This window comes from Cervus elaphus, chromosome 3, assembly GCF_910594005.1.
Source record: "Cervus elaphus chromosome 3, mCerEla1.1, whole genome shotgun sequence".
In the NCBI taxonomy this organism is placed as follows: Eukaryota; Metazoa; Chordata; class Mammalia; order Artiodactyla; family Cervidae; genus Cervus; species Cervus elaphus.
In genome coordinates this window covers 43307408-43334875 of record NC_057817.1, presented here as the reverse complement: position 1 = coordinate 43334875, position 27468 = coordinate 43307408, and the positions used below count along the sequence as shown (strand labels likewise).

At 40.7% G+C, this 27468-nt stretch overlaps 1 long non-coding RNA gene across 1 annotated transcript; it reads right to left on the bottom strand.

Moving 5' to 3' along the window:
• Window positions 1-1851: 1851 nt before the first annotated feature.
• Window positions 1852-20237, bottom strand: LOC122678171. The gene is made up of 3 exons (XR_006336015.1): window positions 20070-20237; window positions 1914-1915; window positions 1852-1861 (listed from the first exon to the last, which is right to left on the bottom strand). It is a non-coding gene; the product is annotated as an uncharacterized LOC122678171 (long non-coding RNA).
• Window positions 20238-27468: the final 7231 nt, after the last annotated feature.

The following is a 27468-nucleotide window of genomic DNA, read 5'->3' as shown; positions in this document are numbered from 1 at the left end:
ACTCTCAAGAGTCTTCTCCAGCACCACAATTCGAAAGCATCAATTCTTTGGCACTTTATGGTCCAACTCTCACATCCATACATGACTACTGGAAAAACCATAGCTTTGACTATACAGACTTTTGTTGGCAAAGTGATGTCTCTGCTTTTTACTAGGCTGTAGGTTTGTCGTAGCTTTCCTTCCAAGGAGCATCTATAGTAATATGCACTGATTTTAAATCTTTACTGATTGCAACCAACAGTCAACAGATACCTAGACAGCTAGCATTCACTGCCTGTATGCTGGGTGGTTGAAAACCATAAATGGGGTACTTCAGGGAGGATCTCTGATGTGGGCCACTTCTATTTTAAGAGAGGCCTTCCAGGGGAGGGGTTATGTTCCTGTCCTTTTGCCATTTGATCTGAGTCATTTGATCAGGATAGCACCAAATTTCCCTGCAATATCACAGTGGATTCACCCCAAGTCTCCAGTTAATAATAACATTTTGGGTGTCAACTAAGTGTTTTCATCTTCTATGGCACCTCTTTCAAGAGGCCCTCACTGCCTGGCAGATTTAAGGTGATGTGCATGAAGCTTACATTTCAGAGCCCCTCATTTCCATGCATGCGTGCATGCGCAGTTGTTTCTGACTCTGCCTCTCCATGGACTGTAGCTTGCCAGGCTCCTCTTTCCGTGGGATTCTCCAGGCAAGAATACTGGAGTCGGTTGCCATTTCCTACTCTAGACTCATTTCCATGGGCCCTTTCTAAGCCTTGGGAAGGACTCTGGTGATCTATTCACTTGCTTCTGTGTTTTTATACATGCTGTAAAATATTTTAAGCACAATCAGTAAAAATGAAAAGTTACTCTCTTTTTACTCCAAATATCCCACTTTTTTGCTTCCTCTGGTCAGGTGGCATCAGAATGGCTATGGGCATTTTCAGGACCTGGCTAAAAGGAAGTTGATTTAGGGACTCATTTCATTTGAGTTTAGGGGAGATATTTAAGTAATCTGCAGCCATTTCCTTGTGGAAGTACATTATTGCTAGATGTATTCCGCATAACAAGGATTTCCTGGATTCACTTATGACTGCTTATCCTCGTTATATATAGGCATCTTGCTATGAATATGCTCCATGATGCCCAGCAACCAAAGAATGAGGAGCATGGGAGGAGAGTGAGTTTGAAATGTGCGGAGTCAGAAGCCAGTCTGCAGTATATCTTCCCAAAGTTCATGGCTCATTTATGAAAGAAACTTAACAGAGACTTTCTCAAATTTGACAATAATCCTCAAAAGTCACATGATTTTACCAAATACCAAGTTCTGAAACTGAAAGAAGCTTTAACAAAATATCACTAATTAAAAAAAAAAATGTTTTTTCCTCTACCATGTTAGGCATGAAAGATCAAGATGTCTTTAATTCTCTTAACAGATAATTTATTATCAAATATCTAATGGAGAAGTAGTTAAAAAATGTACCATCAAAACATGGAGGAAAAGGTATTACAGAAATATGTCAGGGAGTTAATTAACATGAACATCTGGGTTTTTTTTTTTTCTGGATTTTGTGATGTTTGAGGTATTTATTAGCTTTTAGTATTTGTAATTTGTTATGATTTCTCATTTTGAATAAATCTTCACATTTGTGTTAGTGTTGTATTTATGATTTTATATTCTTTTACTTTAGAAGACCCCCCCGTCTACCTCCCAAACAGTAAGCCTCAGGTTCTAAAAAATCTGAGCCTACCCGTTGTTTCCTGGCCAGCCAAGCTAAAGTCACTGCATGGTCTCCCTCATGTTACTGAATGTTCATTCTCTCTTGACACTTGTCACTCTGACGTCTTCCCTTGTGACTATTCATAGAGGGCATGGACGCTCTGCCTAGAGCCCCTTCACCGGGGTGAGCCCGTAGACTCCCCCCTGTGAATGGCACCGCTGCAGCCTATGCCTATGACCTTCTCTGCAGACTCGTCCTTGACTAAGGAGCCTCTTCATCTGGGGCAGCCAAGGACTGATAGACAGGGCTACAAAAGCTTCATCCCCTTCCTTCAAAGTACAAGTGGAAGACGCAGTTTGCATGCCAGAGTCCCCAGTGATCAGGCCGAGGTGAGCTTTGATCTGAGCTTGCTCTTGCTTAGCTTCTTCTCATCTCCATACAGGTTCCCTCACCCTTGACAGGTTTCTTCTGAATAAATCACATGCACCCAAATGGCAGTAGTTCTTCTGAATTCATCAGGCCCAATTCTGTGTTATAGAAGTGGGGCTAGTTATAGAACTGGGGCTTCAGAGAATCAAGCATAATGACGAATGACTGGCTGTATCTGTTAGGGATATAGGTGACCAGGGTGGACAGCAAGGGAAGCAACTGAAAGTTGCTTTGGGAAGCTCTTATCAGCTAAATCTGGGCTCTGGAAGTGCTGGCTGTACATGATGGGTGCAAACACAACGTCTGAGAGTCTCTGGCTGACAGTGTTTTATCTGCTGATGGTCTGTCTCCTCTTCTCTCCAGGATGTAAAGTCAAGAGAGTGGGCACTTAATCTGTCTTGCCTACTGCATACCCCTATTACCTGAGATGAGTAAACGCTGAATGAATATATAAATTCCAGTCACTCTGCACATATTTTTTTCTAATCCTCATGACAACCCCAAAAGGAAGATACTGTTTCTTTTCCTGTTACAAATGGGGAACTGAGACAGTGCTTTGACTAAGTGCATTCTTCCAAGGAACACCCCTAGGGAGTGCCCAGCTGAGCCCATTTCTTCCTTGCTGGCACCTTCTCTGACCTCAGGGAGGGAACCCAGCATTTCCCTGCATCACTCTGACCCAACTGTGGGTGTGACCCTCCCTGATCCAGTGCAGAACAGACTGTGTGGATGTCGAAAGGACATGTGGCGCAGAGAATGATTCAGAGATCCTGCAGAGTCAAGATCTAACCTGAGACCTTTTTCTCTGCCCACTTCTGCCTCCCTCCCCGGTTACCAACTAGGAACAGTCACCCCCTACCAACAGGAGTGCTCCAGGTAGTTCCACGGCCTGGGAGGGGGGCCACATGTTGCTCTCCTACCCCACCACGCACGCACCTCCTCCAAAGTCTGGTCCCCACCCTCAAACCGACCTCTTCCCACGGTAGCTGAGGACTGGTCATTCCCTTTGGGACACCCTCACTTCTCTGGGAGCCATAAGATAAGTTTATAATATCTGGCAGTATATTTCCAAAATCTATCTTACTTACTCTTCATTATTCTTGAATTTTTAAGTTGAGATATAATTGACATATAACACTGTAAGTTTAAGGAATACAACACCTTGGTTTGATACACATATATATTGCAATATGATTACTGTGGAAGCCTTAGCTCACACCTCAGTCACATCACATAAATACCATCCTTTTTTGTGGTGAGAGCAATTAAGATCTAGTCTTTTAGCAACTTTGAACTTTATAATACAGCATTATTGACTAAGATCACTTTGCATTAGATCTCCAGAACCTGATCTCCTAGTTGCAAATTTGTACCCTTAAATAACATCTGCTTAATTCCCACCCCCTCCCCAACCCCTGCTAACCCCACTGTACACTCAGTTTTTGTGAGTTTGGCTTTCTTAGGCTCTTCATATGAAATCATACTGTATTTGTCTTTCTGTGTATAACTTATTTCACTTACCATAATGCCTTCAGTGTCCATCCATGTTTTCACAAATGGCAGGAATTCCTTCTTTCTCATGGTTGAATACTATTGCATTGTGTATGTAACACTACATCTTCTTTATCCATCCGTCCATTGATGGACACTTAGGTTTTTTCCATATCTTGACTATTGTGAATAAAAGCTACAATGAACATGGGTATGCAGATATCTGTTTAAGATACTAATTTCAATTCCTTTGTATCTCATTTCAATTTGAGATACTGATTTTAGTTCAATTGCTGGATATCCAGCAATACCTAGGAAAGAGATTGCTGAATCATATGGTAGTTCAGCTTTTAATATTTTGAGGAGTTGCCATACTACTTTCCATAACGGCCTATACCATTTTACATTCCTATCAACACTGTATACATATTCCCTTTCCTCCACATCTTTGCCAACATTTGTTATTTCTTGTCTTTTCTTGATAATAGCCATCTTAACAGGCATGAAGTAATATTTCACTATGATTTTGATATGCATTTTCCTGATGATTAGTGATGTTGAGCATCTTTTCATATACCTATTGGCCATTTGTATGCCTTCTTTGAAAAAGTATCTATTTGAGTCCTTTGCTTATTTTTAATTTGATTATTTGCTTTTTGCTATTGAGTTGTATGAGTTCTTCATATATTTTGATATTAACCCCTGATCAGATACATGATTTGTGAATATTTTCTCCCATTCTGTAGGCTGCCTTTTACCTTTATTGATTGCTTCCTTAGCTGTGCAGAAGTTCTTTAGCTTAATGTAGTCCCACTTCTTTATTTTTTGTTGCCTATGCTCTTGTTGTCTTATCCAATAAATCATTGCCAAGACCAGTGTCAGGGATCTTTTCCCCTATATTTTCTTCTAAGAGTTTCATGGTTTCTGGTCATAAATTGAAGTCTTTGATCCATTTTTAGTTAATTTTTATGAGTGGTATAAGACAGGCATCCTGGTTTTATTCTTTTGCATGAGGATGGCCAGTTTTCCAAGCACCATTTATTGAAGAAACTATCTTTCCCTTGTGTAACTTTGACACCATTGTCAAAAATTAGTGTAGCATATATGTGTGGGTTTATATCTGGACTCTCTACTCTATGACTTTACCCTACTAACTCTCTCTTTCCAACACTAATGTTTTTAAGTTTCTTCTTAGAAAACTTTCATGAAATTTAATGTGTTCTCATCAGTGACTACCTTCTCACAGAAGGGTAAGCCAAAATACATGCACTGTTTTACGGTCTGCTATTGGGGATGAGATGAACCCACATGAGACAATTATTGGGTAGTACAAATTTAAAAGAAACACCAAGAAATAAGTTGTGCACAAAAGGCAAAAATACTTCTATCTGAGCTTCTCAAAGGAGAGGGCAAGATCATTTGTTGTGGTAAGCCACTAAAGTGATGCTAATTTGCATATCACAAAGGCGATAAGGGTGAGCTTAGGTGCTTAGTAGGGCTTCCCAGGTGACACCAGTGGTAAAGAACCTGCCTGCCAATGCAGGAGACGTAAGAGATATGGGTTGGATCTCTGGGTTCGGGAAGATTCCCTGGAGGAGGGAATGGCAACCCCCTCTAGTATTCTTGCCCAGAGAATCCCATGGACAGAAGAGTATGGCAGGCTGCCGTCCACAGGGTCACAGAGTTGGACATGACTGAAGTGACCTAGCACACATGTGCAGAAAGCTCTAACGAGAGCAAAGGCTTCCTTGGTGGCTCAGACTGTGAAGAATCTGCCTGCAATGCGGGAGACCTGGGTTCGATCCCTGGGTTGGGAAGATCCCCTGGTGGAGGGAATTGCAATCCACTCCAGTATTCTTGCCTGGAGAATCCCCATGGATAGAGGAGCCTGGCAGGGTACAATCCATGGGGTTGCAAAGAGTCGGACACGACTGAGCGACCGAGGGCAGCACACAGCTGAGGGTGCGTACTCTCCGCTAGCCACTGTTGTAGATGGGACCAGAGGAGGCACCTTCCCAGCTTCCTACTGCTGCTTTCATATACCTCCTTCAACATCGAATTCTCTTTCCTGTCTTCCCCTCTCCTTTCTTCGCTCCTATTATCTGTGCTATATTCTCCCCTTTTCCTTTAGAATTTGAGATTTGATCACATATTCTACTTTTGAGGATGCAGTTTATAGAAGAGAAAGGGCTCCTGAGCCTCACAGATCTGGCAGAAATATGTGCCTTTTGGGCAAGTCAACCTTTTGCATGGTTGTGAGCATAACTGACACAATCTTGTGTGTGTGTGCTCAGTTGCTGAATTGTGTCCAGCTTTTTGTGGCCTCATGAACTGTAGCCTGCCAGGTTCTTCTGCCCATGGAATTTTCCAGGTGAATACTGGAGTGGGGTGCCATTTCCTACACCAGGGGATCTTCCCGACCCATGGATTGAACCTGTGACTCTGTGTCTCCTGCATTGGCAGGCAGATTCTTCATAACTAGTGCCACTTGGGAAGCATGACACAGTCTTGGGCCCTTACAGTTTCCTAAGTCCTCTTGTTGACCCTACCCAGGAATATACTTTGTAGCAAATCATTTCTCTATCATCCAGGGCTTTGTAGTTAATAATCAATAATAACAATAATAATTGTTTAATGATCATTAGGGCCAGGTAACTCCCAAACAATGATGCAAACTTTTGCTGATGTGTTCCTGGCTCCCACAAGACTAGTTACCCATTTATAAATCTTGACTTAGGAATGCATTCATTATAAGATGAATAAGCTCTGGGGATCCATGTACAGCATGGTGACTATAGTTCCCAATACTATATGTTTGAACATTGCTAAGAGAATAGATTTTAAAAGCTCTTACCACATACAAGCACACAATATGTAAGTATGTGATGTGATGAATGTGTAAACTAATCTTATTGTGGTAATCATTTTACGATACATACGTATATCCTATCATATACTTATATTCTTAAACTTATACATTGTTAAGTCAATATGTCAGTAAAGCTGGAAAATAAATAATTAAAAAAAAATAGTATCACAACAATAACACATAATAATAAATTGACAGTAGTTTCTGCAAAATAGAGACCAATTATAAGAGGCTGGATGCCCCAAGCTGTTTGGGATGGTCCCAGGTACCTTGCTCTTGAAAGTTTAGTACAAGTCTCTTAAACTGTAACCTGTGAGTGAATGACCTTGAGATCGCATTCAAATGCAGATTCAGATTAAACAAGTCTGAGTTGCAGGTCGAGAGTCTGTATTTCTAACAAACTTTCAGGTGATGCCAGTACTTCTGGTCCACAGACCACTTTTGAGTAGTCACGATTTGATGGATGGTAACTGTTTCCTCACTCACATACTCAGCTTAATATCAGAAAAAACAATTACTGAAGACAGGGACACAAGCTGAGCCTGTAGGTATGAGCTCCTGAATTGACACTTCCTATATTTAAAAAGAGTTCAAGGCAGTTGCACTGCATTTACTTTACAAATAACTTGCTTTTCTGATCCCAAGATTCTCTATTGTACCTGTACAGCCACGCTGCTAGCAATCCTAGGGTTCACACATGATTCTAAAATAAAGTTGTTTGTTTGTTTTGGTGAACCTTGATCTTAACATACCAAACTCAAAGGAGTTAGAACACGTTAGGGTTGACTCCGTAGTTACAATGGTGTTGTCATCCTGTTCATCAGTTTGATAAGACAGACATCTATTCCAGGGAGTTGTCAGCTCACCAAGTGCAAATTTGAGAAATATATTTTCTACCTGAGATTTGAAGAAAGCAGAAACAAGGTGCTGGGGACAAAGGTTATGTCAGAAGATGTACTGGAATAATTTCTTTCAAGAAGTTAGATGGCAATAACATCTTACACTTGTTTAATGTTTATATTTACAGAACAACTTCATCTGAGGTATGTCATTTAATCATCAAGAAAACCCTAACAGGCAACTTTTTTTTTTTTTTCCTTTTCTTTCCTTTTTTTTTTTTAAACAGATTAAGAAACAAGAGTTGAGAGGCAAAGTGATTTCTCAAAGTCACCTGCTAGAGTGGAAATGGGTCTGGAGCAGACCATTCATCCCTCCTGGTTCTTTTCTCATTGCAACATTGGCAACTATGTCATATGTTTGTTTCCAATAGCCTTTCCTGGGCAGACATCAATAATTGATCCTGGAATTCTTTTCCACTTAACTCTGAACACTGAGTTTCACAACCTTCCCAACTCCATATCTCAGAAAACTAGAAAGCCTCTACCAAGGAATTGGACCTGGTAAGAATCATATTTCCCTCCTACATGTGTTAGCTTTTATTATTCACAAAGATTGATTATAAAGAATCTCACTTTCCTTGAAGATCTAGAAAGGGATAAGCATTCACTTTTTCTGATCTACTTAAAGTCTGTGGAAGTCCTTTCCAGCCCTGGAATTCCGTGAAGTTAACTTCCAAGTTATTATAGTGAGGAGATATCTATGGTGAGATAGATAGAATCCTAGAACGGATCCCCTGATTCTCTCCCTAATGTTCACACCCTACGTAATCTCCCCTCCCCTTGAGTTTCGGTGGGACTAGTGACCTGCTTTTAGCCAACAGAATATGACAAAGAGGAAGGGATTTTATGGATGTAATTGAAGTCCCAAATCAGTTGATTCTGAGTAAGTCAAAAGGGAGATTGTCATGGATGGACTTGACTCAATCAGGTAAATGTCCTTAACAGAGGATTGGGCTCTCCCTTCGGTCAGAGATTCTCTCTCCATTGCTGGCTCTGAAGTAGAGTGCCATGTTGTGAGAAAGCCTAAGGAGAGGGCATGTGATAGGCAGCTGCAGTTGCCTCTAGAGCTGAGAGCAGCCCTAGCTGTAACCAGCAAGTAAACTGGTTGTATGACTTCAGCCATAAGCAGATGAGGTCTATCAACGACCTGAAGGAGTTTGGAAGCAGATCGTTGTCCAGTTGAGCCAGGCTAACACCTTGTTTGTAGCCTTATAAGACCCTAAGCAGGGGACCCAGCTAAGCCATGCCCAGCTCTTGGCCCACAGAACCTGTGGGATAATAAATATGTGTTGTATTAAACTGCTAAGTTTATAATCATTTGTTACGCAGCAGTAGAAAACTAACACACATACCTTATGCTGTACTTGCATTATTAAATCTCAATCTTGTTCTGTTCAGCTACTGCCCATCTATTCACTTCTTCAAAATGCTAGTCAAAGCTCACTTAGGCTCAATTTTGTCTGAACCTGAGGATAAGGAAGAGAGATATAGGACCCTGGAATACAGGGAAGACCTCACTCCACACCCCTACATTCCTGAATGATTTTACAATCCAACTGATGGCTGGCTGTGAAAACTGCAAACCAAAGAAGAACCCTTACACTTTGCTATGATTTTCCAACTTTTACCAAGGATCACCACAGCAAAAAAGCCATTTAATGATATGCGTTCTAGGCAGTCCTACTTGAAAGTCCTGTAAGCAGATAAACTTGAGTTTGTTTTCATAGTTAATCATAAATTCTAAGTTTTCTTTAGTGAGATTTTCTAACACAATGTAGGCTTAGAGCTGCTTTCATTTATCTAATCATTTAGCATTGACTATGGGCCATGCTCAGTCTGGGGCAATGAGGATATAAGGATGAGTAAATCAGGACAGTTGCCCTCCAGTTGCTAGAGGAGAAGACAGTCAAGAAAACCAATAATCACAATGCAACGTGGATGGAAAGGGCAGTAGGTAAGTGAGAATCAGGAGTCTGAAAAGAACTATCTCCCCAGAAAAAACTATATCCCCACATTACTACAGTGAAGATTATTACTTGTCTCTCCTAAGAGACTGTGAAGGCTATTCTTTCTGTGACTATTCATTAGATTCTAAGTACTTAGTAGCACTTGAAAATAGTAGATGTTCAATACTGCATATCATTGAAAGTAAGACACCACAGTTAAGATCATATCATTATTTTACCTCCCATGAAAAAAGATGTTGCTAATTAAACTACAGTGTGCAAAAAATCATAAACAGATTGTGATTTCAGAAATGTTCAACTGTAGGGGGAAATACTCAACTTAGAATTGATTTATAGCAAGTAATCACTGAGCTGTTTATTGAATTTCTAGAGGGACTGTGGGAATAAAACAGTAGAGGTTTCAGAGTGTATTTCAAAGATGTAATATACATTTACAGCATGTTATCCAGCACTGAACACTGTTGATTTGAACGGAGTTGTCAGAAGAGTGATCTCCTGAGTTCTTGACTCCAAAACAGAGCTGCATGAGGACCTATCTTTAAATATCTCTAAGAGTTGTAAGAGCCCAACGCTATGAAAGATCCCATAAAGTTTAAAAATTCTTAACTAAATAGAGAATACATTTACTTGTCTTAGAATTCCATCTAGCGTAAAGGTCTTTAGAATTAGACCAAAAAAAAAAAAAAAAAAGAAGAAGAAAGAAAGAAAAGCATCTACTATTTTGGGCTGAACTGTGTCTCCTCTGCAAATTCACATATTGAAGCCCTAACCCTGGTGCCTAAGATGGCAACCTTGGAAATAGGGTCACTGCAGACATAATTTAAGATGAGGTCAAGCTGGAGTACTCGGCCCCTTCTTTAACATGCCTGGTGTCCTTGTTAAAATGAGAAATTTGGACACAGGCCCCTGGGGAGAATACCATGTGAAGCTGAATGCAGAGATCAGGGTGATGGGTCCACAAGCCAAGGAATGTGCAAGGCTGCCAGCCAACCATTAGAAGTTAGGAGAGAGACCTGGAGTAGATTCTCCCTCACAGCTCTCAGAAGGAACCAACCCAACAAAAGCTTGATTTCAGATTTCTAGTCTTCAGACCTCTGGGATAATCAATTTCTGTTATTTAAACAATCCAGTTTGTGGTATTTTGTTATGGTTCCTTAGCAAACAAATACATTGCCATATCCTAAAAGCTAAAGAAATGCCACATCGTATCACATGACCAGACTGAGTGGAAGTTGCAGACCTCTGTGAGTAGGCAAAGTTAAGCAGTGTGAGTCAGGAGACCAAAATGCTTTCAGCGTTTTGAAATCTATGACACAACACCTATAAAAAGATGGTCTGTCAGTGAAAAGAATTGCTTCAGATGTCTGTAGCTCCAGGTTTCACCTCTGACCAAAATCTCTGGACATTAGAATCCTCTAATAATTAGTGTGGTAATTGTCATCTTTAGTAGCTGGGCAACTGTAGTTGGGATGACAGCACTTTTCCCAGTCTTTCCATCCCAGAAAGATTAAGAATCAGGTAGAGAAAGATTTTAAGAGCATCAAAATGAAGATATTAGTATGTTTTGTATTAGGAAAGGCTCTTTGTACATGTGACACATTCCAGATGTCCTTCATCCTCTCATAAAACTTTCTACCATCTGGTTGGAGAGGCATAGAGCTTGTGTTGGTCCATGAGAGTGGATCATTATATTGTCAAGAATTTTGAAAACTATTGATAAACAACATTTCAAACCTTGCAACTGCACAAGAAGCTAAAACTATGACTAGCACTCTTGTAAGCAATAGTGCCCAAGCCGAAAGAAGTGCCAATTTAATGAACATAATCTGTGTGTTGAGGCTGAGAAATAGTCTAATAGCAGATGACATATCATGTTTAATGACAATACTTTTATTGGGAATGGGATGCAACTCTGTTAAATCACAGTTGAAATGCAACCACAGTTGAGTTTGGCAAAAATCTTCAATGACGTTCTGAGAAAATCAATTGACTGTATGGCACATACAATAAAGAATATTACAGATTTTATTTTTCATTATTTGGAAGTTATGTGCTACATGTATTGACTTTCCCTCCTCCCCCGCCACCCCCCCCCCCCCCCCCCATAGCAGACCACTAATAGATACTGAGATAACAACTATGATGAATCCAGATGGTGGTAAAATCTGTGAAGGCATTAAAGCAGAGTGATGTGCTGGAGATTGCCCAGTGGTTGGGGAAAGCTCATGGAAGGGTGAATGACTAAAAGCAGCCAGCCATGTGAAAATAGGAGGCATGCCCTTCTGGAAGGATAAGTTCAGAGGCCGTGAGGGGGGAAAGAATTTGTGTGCTGCTATCATCGTGTTGCTAACAGAATCTGCACCTGAGATCCCAACCTGAGGTCTCCACTTACTCCTTTCTTCTCCATTCTATGTCTGGGAGCCACGCAGGGTCACTGTCCCTTTGGCCCCTGGAAATGCCTGTGGTTATTGGCTTCCTCCATGGACCCTCAGAGGTCTGTATCAGTTCAGTTTAGTTCAGTTCAGTTGCTCAGTCGTGTCTGACTCTTTGTGACCCCATGGACCGCAGCACGCCAGACCTCCCTGTCCATCACCAACTTCCGGAGTTTACTCAAACTCATGTCCACTGAGTCGGTGATGCCATCCAACCATCTCATCCTCTGTCATCTCTTTCTCCTTCTGCCTTCAATCTTGCCCAGCATCAGGGTCTTTTCCAATGAGTCAATTCTTCACATCAGGTGGCCAAAGTATTGGAGCTTCAGCTTCAGGCATCAGTCCTTCCAATGAACACCCAGGACTGATCTCCTTTAGGATGGACTGGTTGGATCTCCTTGCAGTTCCAGCGACTCTCAAGAGTCTCCTCCAACACCACAGTTCAAAAGCATCAATTCTTCAGCACTCAGCTTTCTTTATAGTCCAACTCTCACATCCATACACGACTACTGGAAAAACCATAGCTTTGACTAGATGGACCTTTGTTGGCAAAGTAATGTCTCTGCTTTTTAATATGCTGTCTAGGTTGGTCATAGCTTTTCTTCCAAGAAGCAAGAGTCTTTTAAGTTCATGGCTGTAGTCACCATCTGCAGTGATTTTGGAGCACTGTTTCCATTGTTTCCCTGTCTATTTGCCATAAAGTGATGGGACTGGGTTCCATGATCTTAGTTTTCTGTTTTCTGAATGGTGGGTTTTCTGAATGTTAAGGTCTGTATGGTTTAGATAATTATATTATACATTCCTTTCTTGTTTCTCTTCTTTGGTGGAATTCAAAGGGTGGGAACCTATATTTTTCCATTTTCCCTGATCTTAAGTTAACTTTCTTAACTGTTTAAACTAGACTCCATCTGAGGCCTCAGAACTGCCTGCCCACTTTTTCTAACGGTGCAGTTGTATCCCTGCCAAGCACCTCATTCGTGGGCTTATTTAATGTCACCCTTGGTTAGCGGCAAACTAGTCCTTGTATGAGCCTCTTAAAAAATGTTTATGCTTCAGTTTGGCTCTGGAAATTGAAAGCTCCTAAAGTAAAAGGAGATAGTTCAGGGCAGATGTTTGGATTTCCATACCTTTCATAATCCCACTTATTTAGTCATCCTGGGTTCCTGAAATCTGGAGGCCTGTCTGGGCTCTGGGGAAAGGCTCAAAGGATGTTTCTTTTTAGTGTCACAGCAAAACATCCAACTCTTAAATGCCATGGCCCTAATTCATTTCTTAATGATGGTGCAAATGAGTTGAATATTTCACATTGTCGACTTTCAACTTTCCAAACATCGTTAAACAAAACCATTACAGTGATATATTTGGTTCAACAGATAAGTGCTTTGGCTGCAGCATGAAATAGCTAATTAGTAATTTAAAATATGACGCCTTGCCTTTTTTCCCTTTTAGTTTATAACAAGGGAAACTTTCTCCTCTGGAGTATGAGGGGCTGGTTCTTCTCACTGACTGCCGAGTACTTCCCTTGTTTCCAGTGCTTGTGAGCCAGTCTGGAGTGTTTAAGTTAGCTTGTGAAATTACCAACGTCAAGTTGTCAAGTCGATTGCTGACATTAGAGCCAGCTGCTTTAAGTATCAGCACAGCTGCTTTGTGAGATGAGAACAAAACCTTGCCACTGCTTCTTGTTCTAAGGCTGAGCTATGTGAAAATGCTGATCATGAACCAAGGGGTGCATAACACATTCATTTTTGCTCCTTTTACCACCAGCTCAGATTTCTAAAATAGTGAAACCTAAGTTCAGGAATCTGGAAGCAAAAATGTGCCCCTGATTCTGAAACAGTGCTATTACTCATGGATTTCAGGATCTGCTTTTTCCATTTTTTGAATGTATGACTCATGGAGCTGTTAAGAAACCACTCATGAAGGCCCCAGTCACTTGGATAATTAAAGTTCCTCCTGGGTAAGAACAACAGTCCCTATTTCTGGAGAGACTGGGGAGCCCAGTGAGCAACTATGAGCACAGTCAAAGCCTTCCTGCTGTGAGGCTTTGCTTCACCATGTTCCGGTCCAGATGGACCCAGAGAGTAGGGTACAAAGATGCCTAAAATGGAACTAAAGAAAGAATTGAACAGGCCTGGACAAGGCCACTTCACCAAGACTGGGACAGAAATGGGGCAGAGGGAAGCTCCGTGTAAGCCCAAAGACTTTTTTATCCTATTTATCCTAAACTCTGACCCAGGCTTAGCCTCTTTAACATCCTGTATTAATGCACTTGGTACAAACATGATTACCTCTAAGCAAGGGAACATAGATGATTACAAAATGAGTGATTAAGCACATATAATGTGAGGGAGCAATAATTTCCTCTTCCCTTCCCCACTTTGTCCTTCTCTCTCTTCCTTGTACTAAAAAACAAAGTCAACCCCCAGTAAGTTGGAAGATCTAATTGGCTATATGAAGTGATTTGTGAAAGGAAAGCAGCCCATCTAGGAACCAAAAGGGGCCTCAGAGGAGCAGCGCAAAATGGAAAACTTCTCTAGAAGCAGGGGTGGGGACAAGGAAGCCATTAGCTGGGAAAAAAATGAAAAGATCATTTGGGGCCAGGATATCATCTTTTCTGGTGTGGGGAAAGTCAGGGGTCTTTATCATACAGGTCATTTCACTGATAATCAGGAAACTTCAGATGGACTATTTTAAAGGCCATATTTCTGGGAAGGGTTGAGATAGCAATTAAGTCCTGACTTGCTGTAGTAAGGGGCAAATTATCCCATTTTGGGCTTCTTATTTCCTTCTAACACTTGGTTTTTAAATATTAAAAACAAAACAACCCTATGTTTTGCTGTGGGAGTGTAGTTTCATCAGCTCCCTTTCATTCCAGACTATCCCAGCTGTCAATCAAAGCCAAATAACCAAAGCTGGCCCTAATTCAAAAGAAAAAAATGTCTTCTGTGATACACTTTGACATGTGTTGAATGATTTAGTAAGATCAAGGTTTCTCATCTCATTTTCTAAGACCTTCTTAGTTCATCTTTCTCCCATGTTTCATTATTTTCACTGACATTAACTTCTAATGTCCCAAATATTATCTTTTTCTGCTCTTTGTACAGAAGTTACTAGTTGAGTGCTCTGGCCAATAAGTCTTCAAATAACAAAACCGAAAAAAATTTTTTTAAACTTTGACTGAAGAAAACCTTACAACTTAAAAGTTGGGAGTTAAGTTTATAACTTATCGAGGTCTCTAGCCAGGAGTATAGCCTTTCAGGTAGATCTGAGGAACTGTTTGGAAGAGAGAAGGGAGGAGTCAGGCTATATAGTGGGGCTTTGGGCTGGAAAAAATCATGTAGTTGAACATCAAAATATTACTGCAAATGACAAAAGACTACTGCTAATCACAAAAAAATCGTCCTCTCAAGCTTATGCTTTAAGTGCTTTTATTTGTATGGGAAGATGAAAAAACTCTGGATTTATTGAAATTATTCCTTAGATATGCATCTTAACTATTTAGGGCCAGTCCCCAAAGCACAGAATGCTTCCTTTTTCTCTTCATCCTGAATGCCCCTGAGGGTGCACCATTGGTGGGTGGCTACAGTGACTAATGGCTTGATCCTTGTAGAACTGGGATGGCAGGCAACATCCTTTGTTTACTGGAATGGCAGTTCCTTGTTCAGAGAGATATTAGTATCAATTCAGTTCAGTTCAGTCGCTCAGTCGTGACCGACTCTGCGACCCCATGAACCGCAGCACGCCAGGCCTCCCTGTCCATCACCAGCTTCCGGAGTTTACCCAAACCCATGCCCATCGAGTTGATGATGCCATCCAACCATCTCTTGTCCCCTTCTCCTCCTGCCTTCAATCTTTCCCAGAATCAGGGTATTTTCAAATGAGTCAGCTCTTCGCATCAGGTGGCCAAAGTATTGCAGTTTCAGCTTCAACATCAGTCCTTCCAATGAATATTCAGGACTGATTTCCTTTAGGATGGACTGGTTGGATCTCCTTGCAGTCCAAGGGACTCTCAAGAGTCTTCTCCAACACCACAGTTCAAAAGCATCAATTCTTCGGCTCTCAGCTTTCTTTATAGTCCAACTCTCACATCCATACATAACTATTGGAAAAACCATAGCCTTGACCAGATGGACCTTTGTTGGCAAAGTAATGTCTCTGCTTTTTAATATGCTGTCTAGGTTGGTCATAACTTTCTTCCAAGGAGTAAGTGTCTTTTAATTTCATGGCTGCAACACCACCTGCAGTGATTTTGGAGCCCCAAAAAATAAAATCCGCCAGCCACTATTTCCCCATCTATTTGCCATGAAGTGATGGGACCAGATGCCATGATCTTAGTTGTCTGAATGTTGAGCTTTAAGCTAACTTTTTCACTCTCCTCTTTCACTTTCATCAAGAGGCTCTTTAGTTCTTCTTCACTTTCTGCCATAAAGATGGTATCATCTGCATATCTGAGGTTATTGATATTTCTCCCGGCAATCTTGATTCCAGCTTGTGCTTCATCCAGCTCAGTGTTTCGAATGATGTACTCTGCATATAAGTTAAATAAGCCGGTGACAATATACAGCCTTGATGTACTCCTTTTCCAATTTATAAAAGGGATGAAGTGTCTACCAAGGCCATGATTCTGGAGCTGTGCTTCAAGGTGCCCTGAAGTGCTGTAGCAAACTCACAGGGATGCAACAGGACATTTGAAAACTTGAAGCACAGCATCTGGTCAGATATTGCAGCAACTGTAAGCTCAAGGAAGTTCACAGGATTAGCATTTAATTGTGCAGCATCCCTCATCATGGCATACACTTGTGAAATATTGCACAAAGCAGTGTAGAACAGCGAATGAGGATGGTAATGTCCAGTTATTGAAATAAATTCCTAGGCCCAGAGTGGAGCCACTTCTGAAAAAGAGCAGGACCCCCTGGGCTTCCTGGACATGGAAGCCTTTCTGTCCCCCATTTCTTGTCTGTAGGAGATAGACTCCTGCTTCCAAGACCTCCTCTGAGTCCCAAAGGGAAGACACCAACAGTTGCTGATCAAGGAAGGGAGGAGTTGCAGAGACAAGGGAAGAGCAGTCAAGAAACAATAGTGTAGTCTTTGGGCAGGGTCCTGGTTTCTACTCAAGGGATTCCCATAACAATATCTTTGAACTCTTTATAGAACTAAAACCCTCAATAAATGGAAGATGCTAGCATTCTTCATTCCAGAGAAGACCATCAGAGACCAGATTAAAGGAACCAGAAAAGTTCATCAGGAGATCATGTGAGGTTAGATTAAAGGAGTGCACACACCCTAATCTTATCAGTAGCTCCACCCTTGAACCATTCCTATAAAATTCCTCACCAAATCCTCCCAGGTTGGGACACACAGTTTTGAAGGACACAAGTCCACTGTGTCCCCCTTTGCCTGGCAAAGCAATAAAGCTATTTTTTTCTACTTCACCCAAAAATCTGTCTATGAGATTTGATTCAGCACCACTGCACAGAGGTCTAGCTTTTAGCATCAGTAGTAAGATGATGGAAAGATTGAAAGAGAGTTCTTGTGAGTAAACACCTGTCTGCAATGTTAATTATGAACCAACCATATAAGGGGGCTCTGTGACTACCCAGCAATCTCACATCAACCTTATAAACTGGAGAAATTTAGCGTTCACACCAAGAAAGGACAGAACCCTCTAGACCCTGTATTGATCAGATCATGTCTGTGTTACATCATTCAGTTCTAGGACTCACATTTTAAAACAGGAAATATTGTGACAAAGATTCTCTCCTTGACCAAACTTAGGTTCCTCTGAGCCCTATTTTCAACTAGGGTTTGGCCTTGGCCCATGTCCTATCTTTAGCATACGTACCTCAGTTGTAGTAAGAATCCTGCTAAGTCAGTTTATTTAGAATCTTCCTACCTTTGATGTTGCCTCCTAGTAATTTTCCACCCACTGATTTCTTACTCAGCTCATGGGCTATACATTCCCAGCTGTCTTGGCTGTATTTGGAGGTGAGCTGAATAGTTCTCCCCTGTTACAACACCTCCATTGCAATAGTCTTGCATAAAGTCTTCCTTAACATTTTAACAAGTGTCAAAATATTTTTTTTAAAAACAGTTGACACATTATAAAGTGTCTGAGAGGATGACTCAAGAAGTGATGAGTCTTACAATCACATTCCTTGGGGGTAGAGTTAAAGAGCCTAGGGCTTAATTGCAGAGATGTGATTTTTAAAATAGCATATTTTTTGCTCTGCCTGTATATTAGTTACCATGTAGCAGGGGTTCCTTCTGAACATCTAAGGACTCAGGAGTGAGGCACGTCCAGAAGTTTGGTATAGGAAATTCTCTCCAGGAAAGGATCAAAGCAAGAGTCAAGGAGGCCTCTGGGGGAAATGAAGTCAGGTAGAGAGAGCCATGTTATCAGCCTAGAGAAACCAATGCTTGGGAGGAAGAAATATTCCTATACTTTTCTAGATTTTTCTGATCTAAGAACTAAAATTGACATAAAGCAAATTAACGGGAGAAAATGAAACAAAATTTAATAATATATATGTGTGCATGTGTGCTAAGTTTCTTCAATTGTGTTCGACTCTGTGACCCTATGGACTGTAGCCTACCAGGTTCCTCTCTCCATGGGATTCTCTAGGCAAAAATACTGGAATGGATTGCCATGTCCTCATCCAGGGGTTCTTCCTGACCCAGGGATCAAACCTCTTGTGTCTCCTGTGTTGGCAAGTGGGTTCTTTACCACTAGCACCGCCTGGGAAGCCCCAATAACTTAATACTTCAACTGAGTTATCAGGGAAGCCAAAGTGAAAGTCGCTCAGTCGTGTCCAGCTCTCTGCAACGGTATAGTGCATGGAATTCTCCAGGCCAGAATACTGGAGTGGGTAGCCTTTCCCTTCTCCAGGGAATCTTCCCAATTCGGGGATCGAATTCAGGTCTCCTGCATTGCAGGTGGATTCTTTACCAGCTGAGCCACATGGGAAGCATATACACGATAGAAAAACAGAAAAACTGAGTAACTCTCCCAGATGGCCAAAGCTCTCACCTTAAATACCATCCTCAGCTAAAGACAAAAGAGAGGCTAAAGGTAGGGAGAGTCAGTCATGAGTGGCTACCAGGAAAAGCACAGTAAACAAAGGTGATTCTGATACAGATTTGTCTTTGCCTTCTCCATTGATCAATGTTTCTAGAGACTTGGTCATCCTTTTCAAGGCACAGAGAGGGGAACACCCTTGCAAATGAAGATTTTCCTTACAGAAAATATTTCCTACAAAACAGCAACTCCTTTTGCTTCTTGGTTTTCAGACCTCTTCCCAAGTCTGCTGCTTCTTAGAAAATAACCAGCTTAAAACAGCTCAGCACTATTGGTTTTGTGTTATGTGGTCTGTCTTCTGCATGGTTTTATCAGTAATGTAACCCTCTCCCAATATAAGTTCTCTTGATTTTTGTCATAGTCATAAATTAATACTTTGAGATGTATCTCTTCACTTGTTCATTACTTTTGTGTTGAAATGAAGTACTTAAAACTGTTTACATGAACTTTGTGGACTAAGATTTGTATATATGTTCAATTGCCATTTAGCTGGCTTTTTAATTAATATGCTTGTTTTCAGTGTTTAAGACAATGTAATGTGACTATAAATCATAAACACATTTTAAATCATTTCCTCCTGTATATTTGTACTCTGAGAGAGCCTTATTTTATACTTCCAGCAGAATTACTACTTGTGATAGTTTGTTTACATTCCCCAGAATGTGCCTCTTGTGCAAATTTTGTGTTCTTATTAAAAGCACTTGCTTTAGTACCATCTTATTAAAAGCACTTAGTACCATCTCTGTGTCATGGGAATCTACCAGGAATACAGCTGCATGGTCTGGCTTTGGGTCCAGATACTTAGTTCTTTAGCATTGTTTTTGAAGCTCTGATAAGTGTTTTTAGGATTATTTGAGGCATTTCTTGTCCCTGGACAAATCAGTCTGACTTGCATGCTTCTCATTCATTTACAAATTTCTTACAATTTGGAGGATTATTGAGGCACCATGAAAAAATTAAAAATATGAGGATGCTATGTATGATGTATCCTTTTTATTATTTTTGTAATAAACTAGAAAATGATGAAAAGGCAAGTGAACCATTAAAATCAGTTGTAACCCTATCACTGGCAGTGACCACCATAAATGTCAGTGTCTTCTTATATGTACACAGACACACATTTTTTTTTTTTTTCATTTTAACAGTATTTAATGAAAGTTGTAGACAAGATGACTTTATTCCTGCATCTTCTCAATTGTTTCTTCCTTACATTTGCCCTTTTCCTTTCCTACTTGGCGAGATTTGGCTTTACGTTCGAGGATCTTTTTGCGGTCTTTATCCAGTATTAGTCTGGTGATAACCACCTTGCTGGGGTGAATGCCCACATGGTCAGTTGTGCCATTAGCCTTCTCCCGCTGCACTCGTTCAATGTAGATGACGTATTACAGACACACATTTTTTCCTCTTTTTTTTTTTTTTTTAACAAAACTGATATTGCTGTCTCATAAATTTTTCTTTTTTGTTTCTAAATAAAAATAGCTCTTCCCCCCAACTATATTGTATGGAGACCAGAAAACATAGCAATATATAATAAGGAAGTGTTTCTGTTTTACATGTGAATCTAAAACAACATTTTAGGTGGCAAGAATACACAGAAGAACTATACAAAAAAAAATTTTCTGGAGAAGGAAATGGCAACCCACTCCAGTACTCTTGCCTAGAAAATCCCATGAACGGAGGAGCCTGGTGCAGGCTACTGTCCATCGGGTCACAAAGGGTTGGACGTGACTGAGCAACTTCACTTCAGGACTAACTTTAAAATAAAGTTAATTAAAAAAAAAAAAAATTTTCATGACCCAGATAATCACAATGGTGTGATCACTCACCTAGAGCCAGACTTCCTGGAATGTGAAGTCAAGTGGGCCTTAGGAAGTGTCACTACAAACAAAGCTAGTGGAGGTGATGGAATTCCAGTTGAGCTATTTCAAATCCTAAAAGATGATGCTGTGAAAGTGCTGCACTCAATATGCCAGCAAATTTGGAAAACTCAGCAGTGGCCACAGGACTGGAAAAGGTCAATCTTCATTCCAATCCCTAGGGAAGGCTATGCCAAAGAATGCTCAAACTACCACACAATTGCACTCATCTCACACGCTAGTAAAGTAATGCTCAAAATTCTCCAAGCCAGGCTTCAACAGCTCGTGAACCGTGAACTTCCAGATGTTCAAGCTGGGTTTAGAAAAGGCAGAGGAACCAGAGATCAAATTGCCAACATCTGCTGGATCATTGAAAAAGCAAGAGAGTTCCAGAAAAACATCTATTCCTGCTTTATTGACTATGTCAAAGCCTTTGACTGTGTGGATCACAATAAACTGTGGAAAATTCTGAAAGAGATGGGAATACCAGACCACCTGACCTGCCTCTTGAGAAACCTGTATGCAGGTCAGGAAGCAACATTTTGAACTGGACATGGAATAACAGACTGGTTCCAAATAGGAAAAGGAGTACGTCAAGGCTGTATATTGTCACCCTGCTTATTTAACATATGCAGAGTACATCATGAGAAAGTCTGGGCTGGAAGAAGCACAAGCTGGAATCAAGATTGCCAGGAGAAATAACAATAACCTCAGATGTGCAGTTGACACCACCCTTATGGCAGAAAGTGAAGAGGAACTAAAAAGCCTCTTGATGAAGGTGAAAGAGGAGAGTGAAAAAGTTGGCTTAAAGCTCAACATTCAGAAAACTAAGATCATGGTATCTGGTCCCATCACTTCATGGGAAGTAGATGGGGAAATAATGGAAACAGTGACAGACTTTATTTTCTTAGGCTCCAAAATCACTGCAGATGGTATTGCAGCCATGATATTAAAAGATGCTTACTCCTTGGAAGAAAAGTTATGACCAACCTAGACAGCATATTAAAAAGCAGAGACATTACTTTGCCAACAAAGGTCCGTCTAGTCAAAGCTATGGTTTTTCCAGTAGTCATGTATGGATGTGAAAGTTGGACTCTGAAGAAAGCTGAGCACAGAAGAATTGATGCTTTTGAACTGTGGTGTAAGAGAAGACTCTTGAGAGTCCCTTGGACTGCAAGGAGATCCAACCAGCCCATCCTAAAAGAGATCAGTCCTGGGTGTTCATTGGAAGGACTGATGCTGAAGCTAAAACTCCAATACTTTGGCCACCTGATGTGAAGAACTGACTCAGTAGAAAAGACTCTGATGCTGGGAAAGATTGAAGGCAGGAGGAGAAGGGGACGACAGAGGATGAAATAATTAGATGGCATCACCGACTCAATGGACATGAGTTTGAGTAAACTCCGGGAGTTGGTGATGGACAGGGAGGCCTGGCGTGCTGCGGTCCATGGGGTCACAAAGAGTCTGACACGACTGAGCAACTGAACTGAACTTGACTGACTGAAAATGACAGTTTGAAGGACTGTCCTATTTTGTAGAATTGAGGGAGGGAAGAACGGCTGAAAGAAAAGCTTCATTTCTCTTTCTACTCACTCACAACACTAACGAGACCAAAACCAGTGGATTTTCCACACCAAACTCTTCTCCAGTTCTTTGCAGACACCAATGGATGTCTTACAATTCAATTCAATTCTGACGCTATCTTCCTAAAGATAGCGTCAGAATTCATAGGGTAAAGGCTCAGTCCCAGAAGACTGTCCCCACTTCAGACGCCAATCCCAAGCAGTAGGTTCCCAGGTTATCCACAACTCCTGTCCTACTTGGCAACAAACTGAAGTTTTCCATGTCTCTTCCCTTAGGTTCAATAATTTGCTAAAACAGCTGATAGAACTCAGCGAAACACATTTACCACTTTATTATAAAAGATACAACTCAGATAAACAACAAGGTCTTACTGTATAGCACAGGGAACTATATTCAATATCTTGTAATTAACTATAGTGGAAAAGAATCTGCAGATTCTTATATATATAAGTAACTGAATCACTTTGCAGTGCACCTGAAACTTAAAAAAAGTTGTAAATCAACTGTAAAAAAGTGATACAACATACAACTCAGGAACAGTGAAGCAGAAGAGATGAATAGGGCAAGGTATGCAGGAAGGAGCAGAGGGCTTCCAAGCCTTCTCCAGGCATGCCATCTTCCCCACATGTGAATGTGTTCACCACTTGGACACTTCAAACCCATTTGATTAGGACTGTTCTGGAGGTTTCCTTTGGTAGTCATGATTGACTAAACTATTGGCCATCAGTGATTAACTCAATGTCCAGTTCCTCTCCCCTCCTTTGAGGTGGGGAGGTGGAGCTGAAAGTTCCAATCCTCTAATCACACAGTTTCCCTGGCGAAAAGCTCCCATCCTTAGTGGATTTTCAAAAATCACTTCATTAACATAAACTTATTTCTGGTAGGAAGCGGCTTGTTATGAATAACAAAATACACTACTTCCACCTCTATTGCTCTAAGAGCTATTTCAGGAACCGGGGACAAAAACTAAATACTATAACAAAAGATGGTCCTTCACCTCTTATCACTTAGGAAATTACAAGGGTTTTAGGAGATCTGTGCCAGAAACTGGGGAGGAAGACCCAATATATATTTCTTATTATGTCACAAGAGCACAGTTAGAGGAGGACGTCTTTTGGGATGTGCACAGCTGGAGCGCTGGTTCAGGAAGGACTTCCTTCCACTCAAGGTGTGTACATCCTCATCTCTGTTCTCTACCAGTGTTGAGGTCATTCTCAGACTAGAAAGAGGAACTTGGTGGGCAGTCCAGTCAGGACACTATGCTCAAACAGAAAAAAGTGGAAAAGTCAGCCAGGAGAAGAGGAAAGACTGACAAGCTTCAGATGGCAGAGTAAAAATTAATGAACGGAAACTTCATTTAAAATGGAGTTTGAACTTCAAAAAAACAAAACAAAATGGAGTTGAAAGTCCAGAAAGGGGAGCTCTTATGTCTTATCAATTGACCGTAACTGCAGACCCAACAGGAAAATATATTCTTTGCAACTTCAATAGAAAGTTACTGTTTCACAACACAGCCAGAGGAAGAATAATTTCTCCTTGCCTGGCAAAAGCTCAGTCAATGAGAGAGTATCACAGCTCAGCCAATGAAAAGCCACTACATTTCGAACTCTCAGGGTCCTCCAACGGATTCTTTGTTGTAACAGCTCCTCCCAGCTCTTCTTTCTCCTGCCAATTATATCCTGGTTAAAGGAGGGCATATTGTTAAAGAATCTGTAATAGTTTCCTATTGCTGTTGTAACAAACTACCACAAACTTATTTGTTTAAAAACACAAATTTGCTATTTTCTGGAGGTCTGGAGGCTGAAAAGAGGTGAAATAAAGGGGCTGCATTCATTCTGGACGCTCTAGAGGCTACCTGTGTTCCTTGGATTGCAGCCCTTTACCCTGTCTCCAAAGCCAGCAATGTAGCATCTCCAATCTCTCTCACTTTTGATTTAGTTCAAAATAGTCCATTAGCTATACAAACATAAAAAGAATGAACAAATATCTGTAGATCTCTATAATCCAATAATCCCTTTACAAAATTACTAAATAGACCATAAATAAAATTCCCAATCATTTCTGTTACCAATGGGGAAAGATTTATTGGCCATAAACAAATCAAAACACAAAATTCATAGAAATACAATTAAAATTAAAAAAAACAGAGAGTAAGCAAATTTCAGCCAGCTTTGTTGGGTGAATCCATTGGGCATCTCATGAAGACCTTCAAAACTGTTAGGAGGATAATTTCAAAATGGTAAAATTCTGACTCTCACTTTATCCTTTGGAAAAAGGATAGACATATGTATAGATAAGGAATATTGAAATGAATTTATAAGTGGATACAGAGCTGACTTTTTCACAGTAGGGTAGTACTGCCCCTCCACCAGATAGAATTTAGCTGCCTGCCTTTAGTCAAGAATTATTTGCATAGCTATTGCTATGCTACAACATAGGGAGTTATAAAATAGCCCAGCTACCTTCTTGGAGACTCCAGCACTCCACTGAAAGGCTATCCAGTAGTCCTTTTTGCTGATTTTGACTAAATGTTTCCTTTCGGTCTTACTAACTCAATTCATCAACAGTAGTACATTTTTACAAAATGAGAGGCAGATGTCATTAAATGTGTAGATTACAGTCACACCACACGGATCTAATGCTTCGGGTCTACCATTTTTAGCTTTATGGCCTTGGGAAAGTGACGAAGTCAGGCATCAGCAAACAATAGCCTAATGGTCAAATCCAACCAGTTGCCTGTTTCTGTAGAGCCCTTTCTAAATGATTATGAATTCAAAGAAGAATGATATTTTATGACACATGAAAATCCAAATAAGAAGAGTATTTCATGACACATGAAAATTATACAAAATTTCAATTTTGGGGTCCATAAAAAAGTTATTAAAATACAACTTTATTCATTTGTTCACATATTGCCTACGGCCGCTTTCACATTTTAAAGAGAAAAGCGCAGGCTCAAAACAGAGTCACGTATGCTAGGCCACACATTAACCAGAGATTAATAACTAATCTAAGTGAAGCTCCAACTTCCCCCAGAAATGTAGTCTTAACCAGTCCATCAGGAATCTTCTGGTCAACACCAATAAGGTAATCTTTCTCATGAAAGTGAAAGTGTTAATCACTCAGTCCTATCTGACTCTTTGAGACCCCATGGACTATATATAGCCTGCCAGGCTCCTCTGTCCACAGAATTCTCCAGGCAAGAATACCGGAGTAGGGGGGCTTTCCTGGTGGCTCAGTGGTAAAGAATCTACCTGCCAAGGCAGGAGACTCAAGTTTGATTCCTCGTTGGGGAAGATCCCACTTGCCATGGAGCAACTAAGCCTGTGTGCCACAACTACTGAGCCTGTGTTCAACAGCCCAGGAACCACAGCTACTGAGCTCTTGAGCCCTAGAGCCTGTGCTCTGCAACAGGAGAAGCCACTGCAATGAGGAGCCTACAATGAAGAGTAGCTCCCGCTCACTCCAACTAGAGAAAAACCCAAGCAGCAGCAAAGACCCACAATAGTCGAAACAAACAAATAAATACAATAAAATAAAAATACTAGAGTAGGTAGCCATTCCCTTCTCCAGGGGTTCTTCCTAATCCAGGAATGGAACATGGGTCTCTTGCACTGCAGGCGGATTCTTTACCATCTTAGCCACCAGGAAAGTCCTCTCTATCCTCTGAAGGAAGATGAGCTAACTCAACTACTAAGACTTTGTTTTCCCAAAAGGAAGAGGACCTAATCTGAAATAATTCTTTTTCCTCTTTATGACTTCCTTGTCCTGCCTTTAAAACGCCTTCCCTTCCCATAGCCCTTTGGAACTCTCTTTCACTTGGTAGGTGGGATGCTACCTGATTCTTGAATATTTAACAAAGCCAATCAGATCTTTAAAACTTACTTTAAAGTTTTCGTTTTTAGAACAGATTTGGTGACAGCAGTGGGATATGAAGTGAATGTCTGATGGCATTTGGGACAAGAAGAAATACAGGCATGGTACCCGTGAACCTGAGTTCATTATCCTTCTCATCATTTTCAAAAGCTGTGGGTAAGTTTCTCTCTTTGTGTCGAGCTCCTGATCTAACTGGCTTTCCAGCCCATTCCCTATTTTTCTAGAATCACGAATTCCACAATCAGAGCTCCTGGTAGTCCAAGCCATAATTGCCCATTTGATTGGAAATTCCCAGCCCTTGATTCTGTTCCCAGATTCCTGAGAACTGCTGGTAGCAGCTGTGATTCCTCATTTATTTGGAATCAGTTTGCAATTTTATTTGAGGTCTGCTTATTCAATCCTTTTTCCCAGGCCCAGGTTCCATGTTGGGAACTGTTCGTGGTACACACAGACCCTTTTTCTTGCCCAAACTGCAGTAAAGTGCACATATTTGTTTGTCTTGTGTAGGTAAAGGCCAGCTAAAAGAGATTGGATCTTTAATTTCTAAAGAACCAAGTGTGCTACCTTCCAGCACACCTGTTTATTTTATGTCCAAGAACTATAATCCTGGAAGCTGTAAATATCCACAAAAATAGGAAAAATAATATTAAAACAACCTAGAATTACTGCCGAGGTCCAGCCCTGGCAGGACCAGAAGTACCCAAGGGATGAGTAGCGTCGGCGAGGAAGAAGACAGACAGACACACACAGACGTTGCGTAGAAGAGGTAGCATTTTTTTTTTATTTTTAGGATAGCTCAGTTTTTATAGAATGAATGTTACCTCCCCCTTAAGTCACCACATATTACATCAGATATTGGTTTGTGCTTCCGTCAATATTTTTTTCCCCATGTTTTTCCCCTAAGCATTCATCTAGAATGTTTCCAATTACAGGGTTTATACTTAAATGTCCCATACATAATCTTCTTGCCTCAATGGCTGAACATTCTCACTCTAACAAAAACAATGTTCCACAAGTCTCAGATATAGTGTAAATTCTTTGGACAATAAAACAATACATGGGAAGGGTTACAGTAACATGTTTGACATTTCTGAAAATAGTACCATGAGAAAAACCTGATATTTTTCTTTACCTGAAACCACAAAATCTCAATTTACAATGATTAACTATTAAACAGCAAAAACACCTCTAAAGCAGCAAAACACAGCAAAACACCTCTATTAATAGTAAGATAATGGCAGTAAAACTGGTTAATATAAATCTTCTATTAAAATCCTATATACCCCATTTTCT